The following is a 7,247-nucleotide window of genomic DNA, read 5'->3' as shown; positions in this document are numbered from 1 at the left end:
CATATACATTAAAATAATAAAGATGTTGCTGTCTGGAAATGTTTATACTGTTCCATTCTGGGCAGACTTGTGCAGCAGACACTTTCCTGTTCGGAGCCAGAAGTATACAGTACACATTGGCCATGTTCACGGTTACGGGGTTACTGTTGCAATTCTCAGAGGAATTTTTGACACCTTGTTAATAGGTTGCTTATGAGTTGAAGCTGCTCCTATTTTACCAACAGTAATGTGGGTACCGGTGATAAATGTCTGCAAGGCCAACTATTCCTGGTAATTCTGCCTAATTAACACCAGACCACTATATATTAGACCTATGTGTTTCTGATATAAACAAGAGTTGAAGAAAATTTGCTACTAATCGAAAATAAAACTATATTTAGCCTTTTACAGACGTATTATTCATAAGTAAATATATAAATTGTCAGAACACCCCTGTTGCTGCTTATTTGGGGAAATTTGAGAAGAAAGTATTTAAGCAATTTTAGGATCTAGTATTTCAGAGCTGACTGTAGATTTATGATGCAAACATGCTGCTAAGTTGTTAAACTATCAATCTTGTAAAGGATTCCATTTTTGTAAGTAATGAGTGACAGCAGTCTTAATTGTAATGCTGCCCTCTGATTTCCAAGGACACCAGAGACTGACAGAATTTAGACATTTGCTGCATAAATGTCAATCTGATACAAATTGCTGTTGACAGCTCTCTTCAAAATAAAATGCAATTTTCAGTCATAACATGGATACCAAGTGCATACTCAAAACTAGATTATGCTACTTTTTACATTATGCGTTACACAATTAAAATTAACCGCGTATTAAAAATGAACCACACATACCCCACAAAAATGTAACCACTTGCCCTCCGGAAGGTTTACCCCCCTTCCTGACCAGGCCATTTTTTGCGTTGCGTTATTTTAACTGACAATTACGCCACTGTACCCCAAAAAAATGTATCTTCTTTTTTTCCTTATAAATAGAGATTTCTTTTGGTGGTATTTGGTCAACAATATTTTTTACTTTCTGCTATAAAACATAGGCAATAAAAAAAAATATGTATTCATTAATTTAAGCCAATATGCGTTTTGCTACATATTGTTGGTAAAGAAAATCCCAATAAGTGTATCTTGATTGGTGTGCGCAAAAGTTATAGCGTCTACAAACTATGTGATATTTGGAATTGTCATTTTTATATTTTTTATGCACTGTCATTGTACTAATGACACTGGCAGGGTTAACATCAGGGGCAATCAAAGGGTTAAATGTGTTCCTAGGGAGTGCTTTCTAACTGTGAGGGGGTTGCTTGAACTGTGGGAAGACAGAACCATGTTCCTGCTTAACAGGGTCTCTGTCTTCCCTACTAACAGAACGGCGATCTGCCTCTGTCGGGAAAGATTGGAAGGTCTGTCAGACCCGCTGATTGGCTCCTGCTGTGTCCAATCACAGCTGGCGGCATGTGTGCATGCTAAAGACCCGGTAGTGCAAAATCACACCCCTGTACGTGATTTTGTGCAGAGGAACTGCTGCACCATGGTAAATGTATTAGGCCGCGTACACACGGTTGTTCCAAACCGATGAGAATGGTCCGACGGGCCATTTCCATCCGTTCTGATGGTCTGATGTGCGTACACACCATCGTTCCAAAAAACGATAGGGTCAGAACGCGGTGACGTCAAACACACAACGTGCTGAATAAAACAAAGTTCAATGCTTCCAAGCATGCGTCGACTTGATTCTGAGCATGCGCGGGTTTTGAACCAAAGCTTTCTGTACTAACCATCGGTTTGGACCGATCGGGCAGCGGTCCATCGGTTCGATTTTGAAGCATGTTTTAAAATTTTGGACCGAAGGAAAACAGACCGTTGGGCTGTACACACGGTCGGTTTGGACCGATGAAACTGAACCTCGATCCATTCTCATTGGTTTTGTCCGACCGTGTGTACGGGGCCTAAGGGGAGGTTAAAGATTAACTTTAGGAAAACAGTTAAATAAACAACTGTAATATGTATGTGGTCTGTTTTTCCTGCTAAAGGTATTGTTATTCTGCTCAGTTTTGTGTTCTAAGCACCCCTGCCAGAAAGCACCTGGACCTTCAGGAAGACAATGCAGTAGCAGTGGTGTCCAGGGGCCATTTGCTTGCCTTTATCAGGCCCCTGGGACACAATTCTTCTCACTGATACAACACGCTTTTCCTTCTACACTAACCATGGGGGATAATTCCTGTCACTAATACCAACAATGGGGCACTATTTCTACCACTAACCCCAAAAATGGAGCACTATTTTTCCCACTGACACCAATGATGGGACACTATTCCTCTCACTGGCACCGACTGCAGGGGCCTATTCTTCCTACTGACACATATGATCGCGCAGTATTTCTTGCCCTGATATCAACAATGCAACACTATTCCTCCCACTGACACAAATGATGGGGCACTATTTCTTCCCCTGATACCAACAATGGGGCACTATTCTTCCCAATTACACCAATGATGATGCACTATTTCCGCCCCTAATTCTAACATTGGGGCAATATTCCTTACACTAATACCAATAATGGGGCATGGTTTACTCCCACTGACACCAGGGCCTTTTCTACTCACACTGGCCACAGTCTGGCCCCTTCAAAGTCTGAAGGACAGTAAACTGGCCTTGTGTTCAGAAAGTTTGGAGACCCCTGCAGCAGTGGCGGCCTGTCCATACGGGGCCCCTAATCACAAAAAAAAAAAAAGGTCCTTTAAGTGCAATGTGTTTGGGCGCCAGACACAGTGCAATATGGGAAGCATGACGTCTATGCAATCATGTGATTGCAGACAAAACGCTTAATTTGCCTGGTTTGTGGCGCAATGCAGTATGCCTGTTATTATGCTTGAAGGAAAAAGGGCCTATGTTTAACGTACATCCAAAACAGGGTGATACTGCTGATGTACTAGTAGTCGGTGTGCCACCGTCCCGATATTATTGGAATTGGCTAAAGGCTAGTAAATTTGGACTTTGAAGGCACACGGTACATTTGGTAAGAAAGCTAGATACATTTATTTTATAAGAATGTCATAAAAACAGTTACAAACATAAAATCTGAGAAATCAAGTAAATAACTGGTCCACAAAGGTTGTCACAATAATGATACAGTTCTACCATAGAAGGCTCAAATATAAAGCATGATTGTAAAGTTGACTGTATAGTGTGTAACCGAGTGGTAGTCCAGAGGAACAGGAGGGCTCGCTCTACATGTTACGCGCTATAGATAGCGCTTCCTCAGGAGCACAGCCAATTCAATAAAGGGTTAACCGCGTTGAGGGTAGACAACAATCTGTCTTTTTTAACCTAACATTAGCTGTAGTTCAAAAAAGTACTATTCAAGCCAGTTAGGGGGATAATATAATTTAAAGCGAAAACAATGTTGCGTTGGATGATACGGCGGTCAATTGATGGTAAGCAAGAGAGAAAAAGTCGTATTCCAGGGGTATATACACGGATAGTCAGGCAGTAGGCTAGGTATGGTAGGCCGGACGCCAGTGAACAGGGGGGTAAGCCTGACTCACTGATTACTAGCTTGAAGGTTTTCAGTCCAAATTAATGGAAATGGATACAAGCAATAGTAATAGAAGGGGTCCTTAGAGCCCAAGCCTTCCTGTACAGCTGTGTTATTTGCCCCTGGTTTATGGAGGATGCGTTAGTAACTTGATTTCTCTGATTTTATGTTTGTAACTGTTTTTATGACATTCTTATAGAATAAATTTATCTAGCTTTCTTACCATATGTATCGTGTGCCTTCAAAGTCCAAATTTACTAGCCTTTAGCCAATTCTGTTATTATGCTTGCCTTGTTTTTGATTGGCGGTGCTTTCCCTCAGAGCGTTGGCATCACTTATGGTTTCAATGCTCAGAGTGGACTGAGAAGGAGTGGGATCAGCATGGTGATGCCAGACCTAACATAGGTGGACTATCTAGTGTGAGCTGGAGCAGGCAGGGGGAGAGAAATACACAGCAGCTCCGTGCTCGTGTTACACTTTGAGTTACGGATCGGATAATAAATACACTAATGTGGGAGGGAGTGCACAGACAGTATTTGATGTGATGGAACAGCAAGCTGGAAGTAAAAGTGAAAGTCTGCATGAGTAAAGCTCTTTGCTCTGCTCTCTGTTTGACCGCTCTGACTTGCTTACATCTGTGGAGGAGCTGTGAGTGTTAACCATTTCTTTACTGCTGCAAGGACATGCTACACTGCTGCTTTCCTCTATACTTGCATTAAGATTTATATAAAGTGAAATTCTAACCTCTGCTCACTGTCTCATGATTTACTTACACTGGGTATAAAAAACTGACTTGCTATATGCTTGCTGACAGAAGTGTAACTGACACCCATTCTGTTTGCAATGAGATGTCAGTTTAATCTTCAGGATTCAAACTAAAACTTCACTTGTAACTTGCTAAGAAAAATAAATAAATAATCAAGAGTATTATACAACAGAAAAGAGAAGTTGGGACTTTGAATGAGGCTGGAACCAAGGTTGTATCTACCCTCCCCTTAGTCTTCCTTTTCTGCATTTTCCACTATGACCTTTCTCTCCTCCCTTTTACCAACTTTCCTTTCTTTATGCTAACACCCCCTTTCTCCTATATCCCACAGCCTACACACCACCACAACCATTATCTACACTTAAAGGGTCAATAAAAATCTTTTTTAGCTAAATAGCTTCCTTTACCTTACTGCAGTACTGGTTTCATGTCGTCATTGTTCATTTTTGCTCTGATGTTGCTGTAATTCTGCTCTGTTCTGGACACTTCCTGGTTGTCTGTTTCCTGATGACCACAGTACTGGGAGATTCTAGTTTCGTTTTCCAAACCAATACTGCTCTATGGGTCTGTCTAGCACAGAGGCATCAAAGAACATGCAACAATTAAGCTAGATGCACAAACAAAACTGAAACTAGAAGGTACATTATATGATTGATTTTTATCTATTTTTAATCGTTTTTTTAAAGGAATCAGTTAATTATTATGTCTCTATACCCTGTAAACAGTCATTTCAGAAAAAAAAAAATTCCTTTACAACTCCTTTAATCCCCATTATTTATACACAGGTCCCCTTCTGGGGTTATCACTTTCACCCTGGATCAGGGTGTTCATGTACACCTACCTTCCTTGGACCTGCCTGTAATGAATGTTGCTGTCCAATCGGGCCACCCTATGCCCGGATATGGGGCTTCACTATGTGTTGACGGCCATGAACGCGTGCTGCAGCTGCGCAGATGCAGACGTAAGTTGAACACAAAGGCCCTCCCCCCCACTATATAATTCGTTTTTATTCTAATATCAATTATAGTTACTTCTGTCCCCCCTTTTCTCCTATATCCCATTACCATTATCTGTAAATATTTAGATAAATCTATATCTCTTCTCTCTAGATAAATTCCATGGTTTTTGCTCCTGATGAACAGTTATCAGACCGCGAAACACGTCAAGCCACCAAACTCTCTCCATCATATAATACCATGGATTAATCTCTATGATCCAATCAACGTTTTTAACGAATCTAGCATTTCAGAAATGTTTCCTGTAACAGGATTAAGTGATGCATGATGGATGTATATAATAAATAGATATGAGCCTGATCACACCCCAATCAACTGGACCATACAAGCAAGAATCATTTTAGATATAAAGAATTTATTATTACAAAAATAGAAAAGTTTAACAAGTGCTAAAATCAAACACAGAATAGAAAAAGTACTAAAAATAAAAGTAACTGCACGTAGTCTTCTTCATACCCCACGTATAGAGGTTCGACTAGTTTCGCCCGATGGGCTTCGTCAGGAACCCGTGGAGGGTGGTAGTCTATATAGGTGAATATTATAATACCATTATAAGACCGAAATATCATAAATACATAATAAATGAACATGATAGCGAGGGAGAAAAGGAACAAAGACAAATATAGCAATACAAAGTCATAATTATAATAGTAACATTGTTATGCTACGGTATACTTATAAATAAGGTCTGTGCGGTAACTATGGACAAGGAGGTAGCCCTTACCTGATAGAAGTGGGGTGGTATCACATGAGGCTGCGGTCGCAAGAGAACTGAGTCCAAAAAGCATGCATCCCCGATGGACGGGGATACTGATGCAAATTTGGGGTGAGCCAATTAGACAGCACTGGCCCATGTGTGGACCTATTGAGAGAAGGAGAAGATAGGCAACAACCAAAGGTCATAAAGGGATCATATGTATATATCGATTTTTATATGGGGATTATGTGAATATCAGTACTATGCACACACATGCTGCATATGTGATAAAGGGTTAAGTATCAACGAATCACTTACTGCTATCGCCAGCTGAATGTTTTGCAGGCAAGATAGATTTATCGGGTAGATGGAAACTTTCCAGGATAAAATTATAGTAGGTTATGCACAATGGTCAAACGCAAAGCAATCCTTGCTGCATAGCAGGAAGGAGCCTGAGAGAGAAAGTAGGATAAGAAGAAAAGGAAATGTATAATAAGAATGTTTTTTTTATATTAAATAATTAAACATGGAGTATAATAGATAGTTGAAGTATAAAAGTATATATCTTCAACATCAAAGTGCATGGCTTACATAGAAGCAAAGAGGCACTTACAGGTGTAACAGAGAATGCCCCAAAAAGTGCGTCGCTAGATTAGAAAAAGGATTTTTGAAAAAATATTTTAATTGTACCTGGTTAGTGTGCCCGCAATGCTTGCTTGAAGGTTAAAAACCACAGCACAGAAATATATCAGAAAGCTCACAAATTTTCCTGTATAGGAAAAGTGAAGATACTGATATAAGTGTATAATTTAAGAATAAGTGACAGAGGTCATATATGAGCAAAGTAAGAATCACAAATCACAAAGTCACAAATCACAAAGTGCATACCTTTAAAGTACTGGAGTCTCTGAAAACGAGGTGCTACCTTCACACACCGAGCTCACGCTGATAATGACAGCTAGTGAGCTTCGGTTATAGTACTCTCAATTAGGCTAGAACGGCTCCACCTGTGTTTGGGCCGTGCGCCTAACAAGGGTGGGCGGGGATATGCGGCATGAGTCATAGGGAGATCCCCTGTCAGTGCTGCCCAGCTCATGCACGCAGACAGAGCGTGTGACGCGCAAGGTGGCGGCGTCAGTCGGGGAAACACCATGAACATGACGTACGCACCTCGACCAATGACTGTGGCCACGGGGCGGAACTGGACTGGCATTCGAGCCTCCGCTCGGATTCA

The sequence above is a fragment of the Rana temporaria genome, chromosome 1, assembly GCF_905171775.1.
Source record: "Rana temporaria chromosome 1, aRanTem1.1, whole genome shotgun sequence".
Taxonomy (NCBI): Eukaryota; Metazoa; Chordata; class Amphibia; order Anura; family Ranidae; genus Rana; species Rana temporaria.
The sequence above is the reverse complement of the archived record's forward strand: the minus strand, read 5'-3'. Positions refer to the sequence as shown.